Source organism: Stenella coeruleoalba, assembly GCF_951394435.1.
Source record: "Stenella coeruleoalba genome assembly, chromosome: 5".
NCBI classification, from domain to species: Eukaryota; Metazoa; Chordata; class Mammalia; order Artiodactyla; family Delphinidae; genus Stenella; species Stenella coeruleoalba.
Window position 1 is genome coordinate 87,405,216 of NC_137150.1, and position 17,079 is coordinate 87,422,294.

Below are 17,079 nucleotides of genomic sequence, written 5' to 3' on the forward strand. Positions count from 1 at the left end.
ACTGTATCCATATTACCTAAGGGCCATGCCTAGTACTTAGAGAATGCTCAATAATTTTGATAATATATCAATAAATAGATAAATATATTACTATATGAATGGGTATGTGTGGCTAGTTGGATATGACTATGTTAAAATAATTAATATGAGCAAAAGTAGTCAGAGAGGGTTATCAGATATCTGGTAAGCTTTGGGAAAATTAATTTCTTTTGATCAAATATTTTGGCCTTAGGGTTTTTTCTTTGATAAATTGGGAGGGTTGAATTGGATGGTCTTTAAGATCCCTTTCAGCTCTAAAACACTACTCATTCATTCATTCATAATTAGATGCCTTTGATGTGCAAAGCATATGACTTCACCAAATCACGAACCATTCTTTTTATTCTATTTTGTATTTTGACCTAAATACTATGATGAAAACATAAATAAATGTATGGTATTTCTTTCCAGTCTGTCATAAGTTTATAAGATTAGAACATGTTTAGATACAACCTAAATAAACAGCATTAAGGGAATTAAAGGCAGAAAATAGATACTAGAAATTTAAAATAGCATTTCATGTTGACTGACATCTTAATACCACTAAGACATGGAAAAATCCATGTCATCCTTTCTACATAAGATAAAGGGATTTGGAAGAATATCTTGTTACTCTACATGCTGGAACATATCCATAGAATTGCTATAAAAACATTTCCATTTTCTAAAACAAATTTTTTTCATTTAACAGATGAGAAAATGCACTGATATCTATACTACTTGAACCTGAAATCTTATAGAGGGAAAGCAAGGAATGAAATTTATAATAGAATTGACTAACCTAAAAGTAATCTCCTGAAATCTGTCAGTAGTTCCCCAAAAGTAGAATTTCGTTTTTAAACAAAGAATCCTGGACTTGAAGACTGCTATTGACATAAAACAAAGGGGAACAAACTGGAAACATTTTCTAGGAGTGAATGGAAGTTGACATTATTTTCAGATTAAGAAATACTAATTATAGATTATTCTTTCTTTTCTCCTTCAACTCTCATTTTAATGCTATTTTATTCAAATTTATTAAACAGAAATATGCTATTATATAATGCCTATTAAAAATAATTTGGGGGCTTCCCTGGTGGCGCAGTGGTTGAGAGTCCGCCTGCCGATGCAGGGGACGCGGGTTCGTGCCCCGGTCCGGGAAGATCCCACATGTCGCAGAGCGGCTGGGCCCATGAGCCATGGCCGCTGAGCCTGCGCGTCCGGAGCCTGTGCTCCGCAACGGGAGAGGCCACAACAGTGAGAGGCCCGCGTACCGCAAAAAAATAAAAATAAAAAAAAATAATAATAATAATAATTTGGATCCAAATTAGGTATTCCATAAATCTGTCTTTATGTTACTTGGTATCACACTGATGCTAACCAAGGAAGTGACCACTGTGTGGTTGACTATGGAGAATATGTCATCATGTGGGATTTTCTACAGCAGAAAGAGTCATGTATAGAAAATGAGGCAAATTCTTATATGTACCAGAAGGTTTCTGGTTTTTATGCTGCAACTTCTTGCCTCCAGGCCACAGCTTCTTGCATTCTAAATTAGTCCACAAATATTTCGTTACTGAGGGCCTTTATAATTCACACCAACTTTCATGGATACCAATATTAATATATATATTTTTAATCAAACAACATTAAAAGAATAATAATTCATTTTCTCCTTCTTTCAAACTAAGCAATCATATGGTCTTTCCTCTATTTTTCTGAGCCTATCTTGACAACGTTTCTACTCACTCACTGTCATCTCCACTGTCCTTTCTCTTCTTTGAGCTTGCTGAACTTGTTCCTGCCTCAAAATCTTTGCTCTTGCTATAACTTATGCCTGAAATATTCTTCATCTAGATTAGTCATTCTCAACTGGGGGTGATTTTGCCCCCAAGGGGACATTTGGCAATGTTTGTAGACATTTTTTCATCATCAAAATCTGAGGTGGGGGGTGCTACTGACATCTGGTGGGTAGACACTGGGGATCCTGCTAAACATCCTGCAGTACACAGGACAACCTTCTTCTCTTTCTTATTTGGCCCCAAACGTCAACATTTACAAGGTTGAGAAACCCATCCTTAGATTTTCTCATAACTAATTCTTTATAATCATTTAGAAAGCATTCAGGTTGTAGTTCACACAACACCTATCCAGATGAGGCTTTCTCTAACTATTCAGTGTAAATGGTTCTGCCCCTCCTATCACCTGATCACTCTTTGTTCTACTAACTTGTTCTTATAGCACTTAGTTTTTCTAAGACTAAAATTTAATATAATGGTTGTTAAATATAAGTTTTATAGATAAGGGCTTTATCTCATTCACAATTATATCACTTCTTACGGGAGTGACTGGCACATAGTTGACAATATTTTTGAATGAATATTGGAAGACAGATAAGATCAGTAGGTCATAGTTAAGGGTTATACATACTTAATTCATAAAATTTCAGCTCAAAGGGAAAAGAAAGTTCTTCCAGCTCTCTCATGAAACATGATGGCAGAAAAGGTGTGCTTTCTTCAAGCTTAAAACATCTTGAAGAAGTTATGCTTTTAGTAATAGTAGAATAGATTATATTGGACTATCCTCACAAATAATAATTATAATCTTTGGACAAAATAATGAAAGGAAACAAACACATGCATACACAACTATTCAAAGGCAATAGAGAGTGACAAGACAAAACAAAAACACAACAGAAAAAGAAACTGTGGCAGACACTGAACTGGGTCAGTTTGACTTTTATTTGGTTTTTCACCTGAGGATATTCCCCAGTCCAACTTAGTAGAAACAGATGAGCTGAACCAGATGTTGGAATTAGAAGACTAAGACTTAAAAGCAGCTTTTATAAATATGACAGGGGTGTAAAGGAAATCATGGTCTTAATGAATGATCAGATAAGGAATTTCAGCCTAAAAAAGAATCGAATGGAAATTCTAAAATTTAAGAATGCAATATTTAAAATGGAAAAATTTACTGGATGGGGTTAACAGCTGATTGAGGTGGCAGAAGTGATGTTCAATGAACTTAAAAAGAGATCAATAGAAATTATACAATCTGAAGAGCAAAGAGAAAAACAGATCCCCAATAATCTTACAATAATATATTTTCATTTCTCCCCTCTTGGTCTATAAGCTTGGTCTCATATATTTTATTTCTCTTTATGCTATCATCCTGATGTTGTATGGTTATTTTTCTTCGGTTAGCTTTTTAAATAGTCACTTATATTTTAAATGTCTTTAAATAACAAGAGAGATATATGTTTACACACAGAGTTATCATTTCTAGTGTTTTCCATTACTTTGCATGATTCATATTTCTCCATCTTGGATCATTTTCCTTCTTCATGGAAGATTCCTTTAAAATTTTTTGTCTTATAGGTCTGCTGGTGATGTATTCTTTCAGTGTTTGTATGTCTGGAAAGTCTTGATTTTGCCTTCGTATTTCATAGACTTTACTTTTTAGAACAGTTTTAAACTAATAGAAAAATTAAAAGATATTATAGAGAGTTCCCATGGATCTCACATCCAATTTTTTCTATTATTAATATTTTACCTTAGCATGGTGCATTTGCTATAACTGATGAACCAATACTGATATATTTTCATTAACTAAAGTTTATTCAGATTTTCTTAGTTTTTATCTAATGCTCATCTTTGTTCCAGTATCTCATCCATTATACCACAATACATTCAGTTGTCATGTCTCATTAGACTCTTTTGGCTGTGATACTCAGACTTTCATTATTTTGATGACTTCAATAGTGTTGAGGGGTACTGGTCAGGTATTTTGTAGGATGCCTGTCTATTGGAATTTGTTTGGTGTGTGTGTATATTTCATGGTTAGACTGTAGCATCTATGCTTGAAAGGCGTTTTCACTGGATATAGACTTCTAGATTGACAGTTTTATTTTTTTTAAGTGTTATTCCTCTCCATGTATTGTGTCGTTTTTCTCAGGCTGATTTTAATATTTTCTCTTCGTCATTTTTTGAGCAATTTGTTTAATGTGTGACTTAGTGTAGTTATTTTCATGTTTCTTTTGTTTTAGGTTCATTGAGCTTCTTAGGCTGGTGAATTTATATATTGGGTTGGCCAAAAAGTGCCTTCAGTTTTTAAGTAAAAATGAAAGACACATTTTTTATTTTCACCAAGAACTTTATTAAACAACGTATTCACCCTTTTGTTCCACTACCTTCTGCCATTTTTCAGGCAACTTCATAACTACATCTTCCCAAAACTTTGTATTTTTTTGAGCAAAGAACTGTTCCAGGTGCGTTTTACAGTCATTCAGGGAATTGAAATTTTTCCCATTAAGAGGATTTAATAAAAACCTCAATACATGGAAATCCAAAGGTGCAATATCTGGTGAATATGGCAGATGAATCAGAACTTCCCAGCCAAGCTGTAGCAGTTATTGCCTGGTCATCAAATAAACACGTGGTCTCCTGATGGAAGATTATGTGTTTTCTGTTGACTTATTACGGTTGCTTTTCGTCAAGTGCTGCTTTCAGTTGGTCTAAATGGGGGCAGTACTTGTTGGAATTAATCGTTTGGTTTTCCGGAAGGAGCTCATACAAGAGGACTCCTTTCCAATCCCACCATATACACAACATCACCTTCTTTGGATGAAGATTGGCCTTTGGTGTGGTTGGTGGTGGTTCATTTCGCTTGCCCCACAATCTCTTCCATTCCACGTTATTGTACAATATCTACTTTTTACTGCCTGTCACAATTTGTTTTAAAAATGGAATGTTTTCATTACATTTAAGTAGAGAATCACATGTGGAAATACAGTCAAGAAGGTTTTTTTCGCTTAACTTATGTGGAGCCCCAACATCAAAGCGCTGAACATAACCCAGCTAGTGCAAATGATTTTCGATGCTTGATTTGGATATTCTGAGTATGCTGGCTATCTCCCAGGTGGTATCACGTTGATGGTTCTCAATTAATGTCTCGATTTGATACCTATGAACTTTAACTGGTCTACCCGACTGTGAAGCATTGTCCAGTGAGAAATCTCCAGCACGAAACTTCACAAACCACTTTGACACAGTCAGTCACAGCAACATCTCCATACACTGCACAAATCTTTTTTCTTGCATTTCAGTTGAGTTTTTACCTTTATTGAAATAATATGTTGAAAATGTTGCTGTTTTTCTTCCATCTTCAATAATAAAATGGCTACACAAAAATTCACCAATTTTGGTAAGTCTTTTTTTAAATGCCCGCTGATATGACAGCTGTCACATACAGTCTAACAAAATTGTTTCAAATGAAATTAAAGACAACTAAGTGCTACTAGAGCCATCTTATGGAAAAAACGGAATGAAACTTTTGACCAACCCAATATTTGGAAAAATTTTTGCCACTATTTCTACACATATTTTTTCTCCCCTCCTCTCTCTTCTTTCTTTTTGGTACTCAAATTACACTTGTACTAGGCTGCTGGAATTTGTCCCACATCTCACTGATATTCTGTTCTTTCATATTTGGAATCATTTTTTGCTGTGTTTTCTTTTAGATAACTTCTATTTTTATGTCTTCAAGTTTATTAATTTTTCTCATATAATATATAATCTGCTTTTAATCCTATCCAGTTTATTTTCATTTTAGACACTGTAGTTTTCACCCCAAGAAGTTAGATTTGGGTCATTTAATATCTTCTATGTTTCTACTTATCATGCTTAGTCTTTCCTCTAGCTTTTTGAACAAATAGAATACAGTTGTAAGAACTGTTTTAATATCCTTCTCTGGTAATTCTAATGTCAATGTCAGTTCTGGTTTGGTTTTGACTGAACTTTCTTCTCATTATGGCTTACATTTTTCTGTTTCTCTGTATGTCATGTAACTTTTTTTTAAAATTTTTTCATTTTATTTAGTTTATTTTTTTATACAGCAGGTCCTTATTAGTCATCTATTTTATACACATCAGTGTATACATGTCACGTAACTTTTGATGAGATACTAGACATTGTGAATTTTAACTTGTTGGTTGCTGAATATTTTTGTCTTCATAAGTTCATATTTTTGTCTTCAAGTTCAATGTTCTTGAACTTTGTTCTGGGGTGCAGTTAAATTACTTGGAAAGAGGTTGATACTTTTGATTCTTACTTTTAAAGTTCGTAAGTGGACCAGGACAGCATTCAATATAGAGCTAATTATTTCTCACTACTGAAGCAAGAGCCTACTCTACCTAATGTCCCCATGAAGGTTTTACAGTCTGGTTAGTGGGAAGAGGCATTACGTCATTCCTATGCAGCTTCTGAGGACTGTTCTGTTTTATCCTTTTGGAAAATTTTCCCCAGCTTTATGTTAGTGTCCTTACATGCATGCACTGATCAGTACTTTGAGAAAAAATTATAAATTAGAATTTATCCAATTTAGAAATATATGCTCATCCAAAGGCACATTTAAACAAATAAACAATCCATACACTGGGAAAAATATTTTCTAAACCCATATTTCAAAGAGGACCTATATCTAGCATACATAATAAAATTACTATGATGCAATTATAAGACAATCCAATAGACAATAAGCAAAAGACTTGAACAGATGCTTCAAAAAGGAAGGTAAATGAATGGACATAAGCACCTGAAGTGTGATCAACATCATTAGCCCTTAGGGAGATGAAGATTGGAACCACATGAGATAATTCTACACAGACACTCTAGTGGCTAAAATTAAAAGAACTGACAATATAAAATGCTGGTGAGAATTTAGATGAGATAGAATTTGGTGAGAAAATAGATAGAACTAATGAACTATCATTTGGAAGAGTACAGTGTTACCATCATTTTGGCAAAAATGTTTGGCAATTTCTCATGAAGTTAAATGTATACCTACTCTATGACTTAGCAATTTATTTTAAAGCTATTTCTCCAAGACAAACTAAAGTATATTTCCAAAATAAGGCTTGTACATGAACATTCATAGCAGCTTTATTCATAAAAGCCCCAAAATGGAAATGATCCAAATACTTATTAAAAGAATTGATAAACAAATTGTAGTATAACAATTGTAGTATAACCATACGATGGAATACTACTCAGGAATAAACTGCTGATATAAACTACCACATGTATGAATCTTACAGAAATGCTGAACAAAACAAGCTGGAAACAAATATATTATGTGATATATTGGCACACATATATTGTGTGATTCCTTTTACTTGAAGTTCTAGAATAGGAAAACTAATTTATGGTAAATAAAAGCAGAGAAGTGCTTGCTCTGGGAATGGGGGATTACAAGGGAACTTTCTGAGTTGATGAAAACGTTTTGGCTGTTGATAGGGTATAGGGTTACATGAATATATGCATTTGTCAAAACTCATCAAATTATATACTTAAGATTTATGAATTTCATCATATATGAATTTTACCTAACCTCGTACACTGTTATGCAAATACACAATTATAATTAGTAGGCTTCATTTTTGCATTGCTGTGGTTTAACAACTCTGTAACCATTTTGTGTAAATTCTAGGATTAAGCGAATGAGTAAAAGCAGTGGGAATAATAATGGCAGCCAGATTTTGTGCAGTTAATAACAGATTTACAAAAATTAAAAGAGGTAACACTTGAATGTATCCTATGGCTTTGGATTGGAATTGGTGATATTAGTATGAATTCACAATTTTGAATAAATATGTGTATATTTATAATATTTTATGATTATATATATATTTATTTTTCTAGCATTGTCCACTGCTGAGAGAGCCTAGAAACAATGATACACCAGTAACAGTGAACACACTAGGGTCAAATACTGGTTTCTTCATATAACTCTCCATTAACAGGAACCAGGGCTCCTGGGAGAAATGACTTATTCTGGGGCTGGGATACAAAAAGTACAAGAAAAGTCTGGAATGTCTGTGTGCCAGAAAGTGAGGAAATGATAAAAAGAATTGTGGAGGTATATTAAAAGAACACATAACTTCTCTTGAAGGGAGACCCACTAACCAAACTTGGAAAAATTTGAGCATTAAAATCAATAATGATAGTAATGGACTATAGCCCATTAAATAAAATAAGAATGCATAAGTTCATATGAACATAAATAAGTAATTGAATAAATAAAAGAGGATGAAGAGAAAGCTCTTTCTGACTCTTGAATGGCGCTTAATAAATGTAGAAGGAATGATGAAGTTAGAAATAATCAGTGGATACTAAAACTAGTGAGGGGAAGTCTGATCAGAATAATGATGATCAGAATAATTATCTCCCCACAAATTATTAATTATAAAGAAAAAATAGTAACTTGGGGGGAAGAAATCTGGCATGTGCTATTTTCTTTTTAAATTGAAGTATAGTTGATTTAGAATGTTGTGTTAGTTTCAGGTGTATAGCAAAGTGATTCAGAGATATACATATATATATATTATTTTTCAGATTCTTTTCCATTATAGACTACTACAAGATATTGAATATAGTTCCCTGCGCTATATGGTAGGTTCTTGTTTTTTATCTATTTTATGTATATAATGATGTATACCTGTTAATCCCAAACTCCTAATTTATCCTTCCCTTCCCCCACTTTCCCCTTTGGTAACCATAAGTTTGCTTTCTATGTCTGTGATTTTATTTCTGTTTTGTAAATAAATTCATTTGTACCATTTTTTTAGATTCCACATATAAGTGATATCATATGATATTTATCTTTCTCTGTCTGGCTTACTTCACTTAGTATTATAATCTCTAGGTCCATCCATGTTGCTGCAAATGGCATTATTTCATTCTTTTATATGGCTGAGTAATATTTCATTGTATATATGTACCATATCTTCTTTATCCATTCATCTGTTGATGGACACTTAGGTTGCTTCCATGTCTTGGTTATTGTAAATAGTGCTGCTATGAACATTGGGGTGCATGTTGGCAGATATCATCTTAACTAAGTGATTAAAACTGTGTGTTCAATATTGGAAGAAAAATATTTCATATGCCTTCTGAAATGATACACTAAGGAAGACATAACAACATTTCTCTTTTATTCCTGCCCAAGATATCTGACCTGAATCTAATCATGAATAAACATCAAACAAACCAAATTGAGAGACATTCAACAAAAATATATATTTTTTTCATTTTCAAAATAGAAAGCTTGAAAACTTTCGCAGATTAAAGGCGATAAAAGAGAAACAAATGCAGTGTATGATCCTGAACTGTATTCTGGACCAGAAAAAGAAAAGTTGTTAAAGATATTATTGAAACAATTGTTGAAAGTTGAATGTGGACTGTGGATTAGAGGATAGTATTGTACGAATGTTAAATTTCCTGATTTTGATCATTATACTATGGCTATGCAAGAGAATGTCCAAAGCTATACAGACTGAGGTATACAGGGGCAAGGGGACATTATATCTCCAACTTACTCTCAGATGGTTCAGAATGATAGAGCAAATGAGACAACATGTAAACCATTGGTAAACCTAGGCAAAAGGTACACAGAAGTTTCTTCTAACTTTTCTGTATGTTTGATATTTTGTCAAAATAAAACAATTATAAAAAGATTTATAATGTAGGTTCAGGATTCCTGATTGGGAAGCATTGGTCTGGTTTGTATATGGGACGGCTCAAGTCCCTACTCAGAGTTTCTTGACTTCTAGTGCTATCATATTTCCCAATGGAGACCTGCAATATTCTTTTCTCAGAGAGATGTTTAGGTCAATCATTTTAAAACTTTTCCTGGAATGTTGAGTAGAGTGTGAAGATTATTTTTTCTGAGATAATGGAAACGTACTATATGTTGACAGGGGCAAGGCCTTCTTTCAAGTGTTTTTACGTATATTGTTTCCCCTCATCCTCACAACAATTTAGGATTTGGGTTTTGTCATCACTATTTTAAGCATCAGACAACTGCAACTTGTTCAAAGGACTTGGTTAGTAAGAAGCAGAGTCATAATTTGAAATCTGGTTTATTTAAAGACAAATTCCTAGCCCTCAACCCAAATGACACGTTCCTTCCCTGACCTCAGGTCTGACTTCTCACACTGAACTGTAATCATTAGTCTCTTTTCCCTCCAGGGAGGGAGCTTGGAGCAAGAGGGTTTCTCTTACTTTCTAACTTTTCCTTTTCTTTGTCTCCAGAACCCAGGACATTGCTTTGCCCATGACAGCTTAGTCAATATATGTAGTCTAAATAACATTTTTAAGCCCGTCAAAGGCAAAGATTCTGTCATAAATGTATATTTTATAGCACCCATTCCACCCAGTATTATGCTAGAAATATAGTGTCCTTATAATGTATAGTGTACCATTAATTACATTAATGGTAAGATGGATAGGTGAAACTGGTGAAATTTGTGAAACTAATCAGGTGTAAAAGGAGCTTTTCTTTGCAGTATAATTTTGCTTATTAAAGAAAATGCAGTGTTTATTTCACATAGTTATTCATTCATTTCAAAGACTATGATAAGCTCCTATTGAAGAGACTTCATTGGGTCTGCTTTATTTCCATCAGTTATTATGTAGTAGACCCCTCCCTTAGCTGATTCTTCATTTGACTTCTAGTGATTTATTCATTCATGCAGGCCCTAGTATGGTAGACAGGGTACAATGGACATTTCCACTAGTCTTCACAGCACACAACACTACGTTTTTTGCACAGTGGTATAACTTTCCTTCCTGCTGGTAAGATTTGGTGTTGATATTCTCCCTGTGACTCAAGACTCTTAGCACATCTGTACACAACATGCAGCAGTGCAGAGATGTCGAAACCCAGCCCAACATTTGACAAGTAGAGTGTTATTAGCATTGGTAATAAGACTACCTGAGTTTGTCTGCAGAGGTCCCTCAGCTTGGGATCATTCACATTCACTGCACATAACGTTCAAACCAGGCTCTTAAATGAGGCAGCTTTAGGGAAGACAATAGAAACCCTGACAATAGGCTGAAATATTTGGGTAGAAATCCATTCATTCTAATTAAGAGAACCTCTCAGACCTGCCTCCTGGCAATTAACACAGTTGTGTGTGGTCCTATTATTTGAACTGACAACAGCAGTCTTAGGTTCTACAGGCTCAGGGAGCCCTCTCTCCTCCGAACTCCACAGATCAGCTCTCCTCTCGGTAAACAGATTCTCTTTGACTTGCAACAGCAAACACTTTGAACATTTGCATTTCACTCATTACTTGTGCTGCTACAGGCTGAGCATGACCGTGTTATAGAAACAAATCCAGCTGAAAACCACACAATGGCATTGGTTATATAACTATTAGACTTCCTTGAAATATACTTCTTAGGACCAAAAGAAAGAAATGGGATCTTTGCACCATGGGATTAACTTGGTCTGGTCTCGTTTTTCATTTCTCTTAGTAAAACCACTTTCTCCTTAAACCTAAATTATAAGAACTCAGCTCTCGTCCATAGTAAGAAGTCATCAGAAAGAATGTCAAACTTTGTATTAGAAAGCATGGTGGGAATTTACAACAGTTTTTAATGCAATTTTTTCCCTTGACAGTTATTATCTTGACAGATGAAGATTAGGGTGTTTAGGAGTGGTAGGCAACTCGATTTTTTATGTGTGGAATAAAAGAAATCTCAAATTGAGTTGCAAAATCTCAAATGGTGCCCTTCCTTTGATCTGTCACATTGTGTTACCTTCCATCACATTATTGCACAACTCCTCAAATTGAAAGGAGCCAGCTGTTTCTTTTTCCAGGTCATATACTAATTTAGAAATTTGGTGTGAAGTAATGATGAATAATGGATGAATCAGCTTTCTGAATTGAAGTCCCAGATTCTGAGGGACTTGGGAAATCTTCAAAGCTGGGTGGGATATCTGAACTTGAATGCCAGGGAGAGACCCACCTGAAGGAACCATTAGCTTCTCTACCTGCCTGGCTCTCTACTCACTGCCGGATGGAGTTTGCGTCACTTAGTTTCGAGAACAAGTCATATTGTCACATGAGAAAATGGAGAACTATTTGGTTCTAAATTCTATTTGTATCTAGAGATCCTGCTTTCTTAAATTAACTGCTAATACACAGAACTCTGGCATAAGTTTGGAAAGTACACCATATTGCTTTCAGGAGTCTTTGCTTTGCCAATAAGATCAACCAAAATCTATTTCTGCTTTGCATGCTTGATGTCTGTGTGGGCTTCACATTCTTTTTAGATAAATTTGTCTATTTCTTTGATGAACAAATGACACTGAACTAAGGTTTTTTTCTTCAGAAGACTTGCAGTAGTGCAAGGAAGTTGCATCAATACTAAATATTCATTTGGAGTATAGAGTATAGGATTATTGAAGTTTGAGCTTTTGAGCTTTTAAAAATTCCCCCTGAAAAGATATCAGGTAATTTAGATATTCCCAGCTAATCATAATGTTTTACTGCTTCTCTAAATTTTCTCCATCTGTATTCCTTCTGGAAAAGGCATTCCATGGTAGCCTCCTGGATGCAATGGAAAAATAGAGTGATAGTATTATTAGAAGATTTGAAACTGGTTACATTACTAACTAAGGGTAATGAAGAGTGGCTTCAAATTATCCTGCTGTGGGGCTTCTCTCAATTTTCTTAAGCCTTGTGTTGTCAGAGTTTTTAATCTATTAAAATATAGATGATGTTTTATTAGACTTATAGATGACCCAAAGATGGGAATGATAGTGAATATGCTAGATGAGAGAATCAGGACCAAAAGGATCTTCACAGGCTGAAGTAAAGGCTGAGTCTGTCAAAATGAACAAATTTGAGCTCTTGCTTTTGGGTCCGAAGATAGCTTCACAATACCTAATGTAGGAGATGTTTCTTTAGCAGAGTAAAGAAGGGATCCTGCATCACAGTAAGTGCAACGTGAGGCAGCAATGTAACGTGGCTACACAATAATATTGTAATTTTAGATATATTGCTAGATGCACAGTACAAAGATGAAGAAAGTGACAGTGTGTTCCTGTTGGTTCAAAACCAGGGGAGTTCCTGTGGTGGTATCTGAAACTACTCCTCCACTACATGTACACAAGGAGAGGCAAAAGAAAGAGGCAGCCCACTCTAGATTAGTTGGCAGTAAGTTTAATACGAGGAAACGTACATACGGGGGCTTGTCTTGGGAAGCCAGGAGAGAGTAGATCTCTGCACCCATCTGCCAAAATGTTGAACATTTATATAGAGGCCTTAATGGTGTTCAGTCACATATCCAGTCCAGATGGTCTCAACAACACATTGCTCTCTCTAGGTGCATCCCTGAAAATGGATCTAGCTGTAAAAACAGTGGGCAAGAGATTCCAAGGACAGAATTGGGGGTGAGGAGACTCTGATTGCCTGGGTCCAGGTTATTATGGGTCAGCTGGCCTTCGCATCCTCTTGATGATCTCTTCCAGCAGTTCTTTTGGTATATTATTGGTCTTCACTATTTGTAAGACAAAGACAAGCTATAGTGTGATAAGCAGCAATCAACATGGTATCTTACATGGAAGAGTCAAAGCTATAAGAGAACTTTAACCAGGAGATAAGAAGCTTCAAATTGATTTGATGCCAATATTTGTAAGAAATGTCAAATGGAAGAAGGATCAGACCTTCTTTTTTTTTTTTTTTTGCGGTAGGCTGGCCTCTCACTGTTGTGGAGCACAGGCTCTGGACGTGCAGGCTCAGCGGCCATGGCTCACGGGCCCAGCCGCTCTGCGGCATGTGGGATCTTCCCGGACCGGGGCACGAACCCATGTCACCTGCATCGGCAGGCAGACTCTCAACCACTGTGCCACCAGGGAAGCCCAGGATCAGACCTTCTTGAGATGACTTCAGTGAGTTGAACTAGGAGAAATGGGCAAAAGTTAGGGGGAGATGGACTTATGTAACTTAGAATAATAAGGGGCTTTCTAATCGGGGTGGCAAAAGATGAACAGGCCACCTTGCTGGAAACATTCAAACCAAAGCTAAGTGCTTACTTTGAAGAAACCTTATAGGGAGAATTCAGATGGCCATTGAATTTGATAGCTGGTTGTGGCTATTTTTTCCCTGAAATTCCTCACTATTCATCTTATAATGATAATATGCCCAAGTGAAAAAACCTTGTGAATTTGAACTTTGGTGAGAAATTACTGTCCATTATACATAAGAAACAGTTATGCTATAGAGATGATAGAACAGTAATCCCAGCAAGTCCCTGCTTTTGGAAATTTTTAAGCATAGGAAAGATAATTACTATCTTTACTTAGAAACTTTCGTGGTTACAGACTGACATCTGAAGCAGTTAGTCTCTTGAACCATCTATGGTTACTTGTGTACCAGGGATCTGTATCGTCTCTTTAAAGTTGTTGTTCAGACCTTTTTCTACAAGTCTTTAACCTCAGTCAACCTTGTATACTTTCACTTTGTGACATGGAATGGGCTTCTCATTCCAACCTCTGGCTCATGCCAGGCAGAGAAAAAAAGCCTGGTCTATAATTGTTTGCTTCCTCCTCATGCGTTGCTCCCCATGCCCTCTTATCTTGAATGGTTTCAAGGATGTGAGTTAGAACATATGATTTGATACTTACTAGTATTATAAGTTCTATCTGTTAGAAAAAGATATTCATAACTCTAATATTAAGATTCTTTGACATATGGTGAGAAGAAAATAGTGATGAAATTATTCCGAGAGCATAGACAACCAGTTTGAATTAAAGTTATATGATTTTGGCTCCTTTACCTTGATGTGTACATTTGGGGAGAAGGGACAGGAGGATACAGAATCAAGGTCAGGGAGGATCACAGTAATGTTCACTGGCAGTTAGCCAGAATTTACTGATCATCAAAGTTACCTGGGGATTAAAAATTCTCTGGGAAAGTTTCTGATTCAGTAGCTTTGGAAGGGGGCTGCGGAAGCTGTGTTTTTAACAAGTATCACTGCGGGTTCTTATGATCAGACAAGGAGGATGCTATTCTAGACAATTTCAACTTACAGTTCAAGCAGGGTAGAAAACTATAGATGGGAAGGATGCTATAATAGACCAACCTGGTATACAAGTTAAAAAAGACATCACTGTTTTCCAAAAAGATATCCAGAATTGACCTGCTCATTTATGCAAGTGGCACTACCTAAAAACTTTATGTTTAAGTCTTTAAATCATGAATTATTGAATTGACTCATGTATCCTACTTCTGCCAGAACGTTTCTTTCCATCTGCATTTTGGAAAGAGTCTCAGGTAAGCTATTTGCCATGCATGAATCCATCTTGTTACTTTCAACACAAATAAGTTTTTGTTTTTTCAAGTAACAACAAAGCCACTAGCAGATGATTTAATGAGCAAAATGTGCCTTCTCCTTGTGAAGGAAAACAAAGGGCATGATCAGCTGCTAACGGTGATGTGTGGGAGGAGGTTTAGTCAATTCTTTCTCCTCTGCTCTTGCCAACTATTTCTCAGGTCCTTGTTCCTTCCTTTCCCTTATTTTTCATAGACTGGCCATTTGGTGCTTTTCCTTCTTAATTCACATCCTCCTTTATGGGCACAGCTATAGCACTCAACTGTGCTTGAGTTGGCTGCTAAGTCTTTTTCCCTTCAGAATAAAATCTGAGACAAAAACTTGAAAGGATACATTATAAAAACTATATTTTGATGGATGCAAATTATGTTCCTCTCTTTCTTTTTCTCACAAAAATACCCATAACCTTTATGAAACAGACTTTCTTGAGTATCTTTTTTAAATGGATAGGTACGACTTCCAGAGCAAGTAGAAATGTTATAAACTCTGGATGACCGTGAACTTTCCACCAACAATTGTTCAGTTCTCACGAGTCTTTGCTGTTCAGCAAATGAAGAAAGGATCTCAATGACTACTGTAATTTGAAGGGTTGACAATAGAGAAGAGATCTAGACATGAATGTTAATTTCCTTCTTTTCCCCTACTTTTAAGGAGGAAATATTCAAAAGAATAGGCTGAAGAGATGATGAGATTAAATAGGGTGGCTTATACTGAGAAATGATACAAAGATGAATCAGGGGAAATACTTCTGATAAATTCCCTACTATTTGAATTGAAGTTCACATCACTTAAAGTGGCACTTAGAGTTTGGGACTCCTCTGTGCTCTTCCTGACTGTGACATTGCATGCAAAAGACATTTATTATTTTTCTCTTGCTATCTACATTGGTATTCCTTGTGTTTGAGGACAGAACCTGGCAATATTCTTTAAGATTATTTGAAGGTCAAAAACAACTTGAATCCAGCTCTATGAGTCACATTATTTTATAAAATTCTTCCTCTTAAAACTTCTGTTTCTCACCATTTGAAAACCTCCTTTAAATGATTTTCACGCTGTGTAATATTGAGTCATGTCAAACTGAATATTTCCCTGCAAAAATTTGGTAGCCTTGTTTCAAGAAGTCTTGTTGTATTACTTTCCGATAATGACTTTAAATAATGACTTTAAAAAATTCATTGTATTTGATTGCATTGTTTTAAAAAAATCTTATTGATATATAAAGCTTTTATATTATTTTCTTCTAGAAATTCTCATCTTTCAATTAATATTTATATTAGTGTTTGCTATTTAATATCCCTTTATGCTTTACAAATCAAACATATGGATATTATAAATGTAATCTTATTAATATATTTATATTTGTAAATTATTTTATTTTATGTATAGATGAAGAGGGTAAATAGTACACACATATATGCACACATGAAAATTAGATAATATATCTTGTAAATGAGTGACTTGAGATTTAGTGAGAGAGGTAAAGTGCTTTGTCCAATGTTACATAGTCAGGGAATGGCTCAGCTAGTCTGCACGCTCGGCTTCTTTGACTCCATGTCCAATGCTATCTCTGCTTACATTAATGGTAATTGCTACTGTTGCTTTTGTTTTAAACATATTGTATAGCTTATTTGAATTTCTCTTTTGTAACTTATTGGCATTTGTTTCTTTAATTCGTCTAATTTTTAAGCTATTGGTGGCTTATAGAGTGAATTATGTAATTTCTTCAAAACTTGTATTTAAGTAATAATCACTAAATTGGTTTGCAACCTGAAGATCAGTTTATTTAACTGATAGCTGGTGCTCTAATTAGTGATGCCTAGCAAATCAGATGCAGATGTTTAAAGAAATCAGATAAGGATACAAAAGAGCATAAACCAACATG

The 17,079-nt window shown here is 35.1% G+C and overlaps 1 long non-coding RNA gene across 1 annotated transcript in view; it reads left to right on the forward strand.

Moving 5' to 3' along the window:
* LOC307186546 overlaps nucleotides 1-17,079 on the forward strand; it is a 141,549-nt gene that overhangs the window by 12,312 nt on the left and 112,158 nt on the right. Inside the window, exon 3 of the long non-coding RNA XR_013828398.1 lies at nucleotides 8,409-8,465. This is a non-coding gene — a long non-coding RNA (uncharacterized lncRNA). The remainder of the gene's footprint in view (nucleotides 1-8,408; nucleotides 8,466-17,079) is intronic.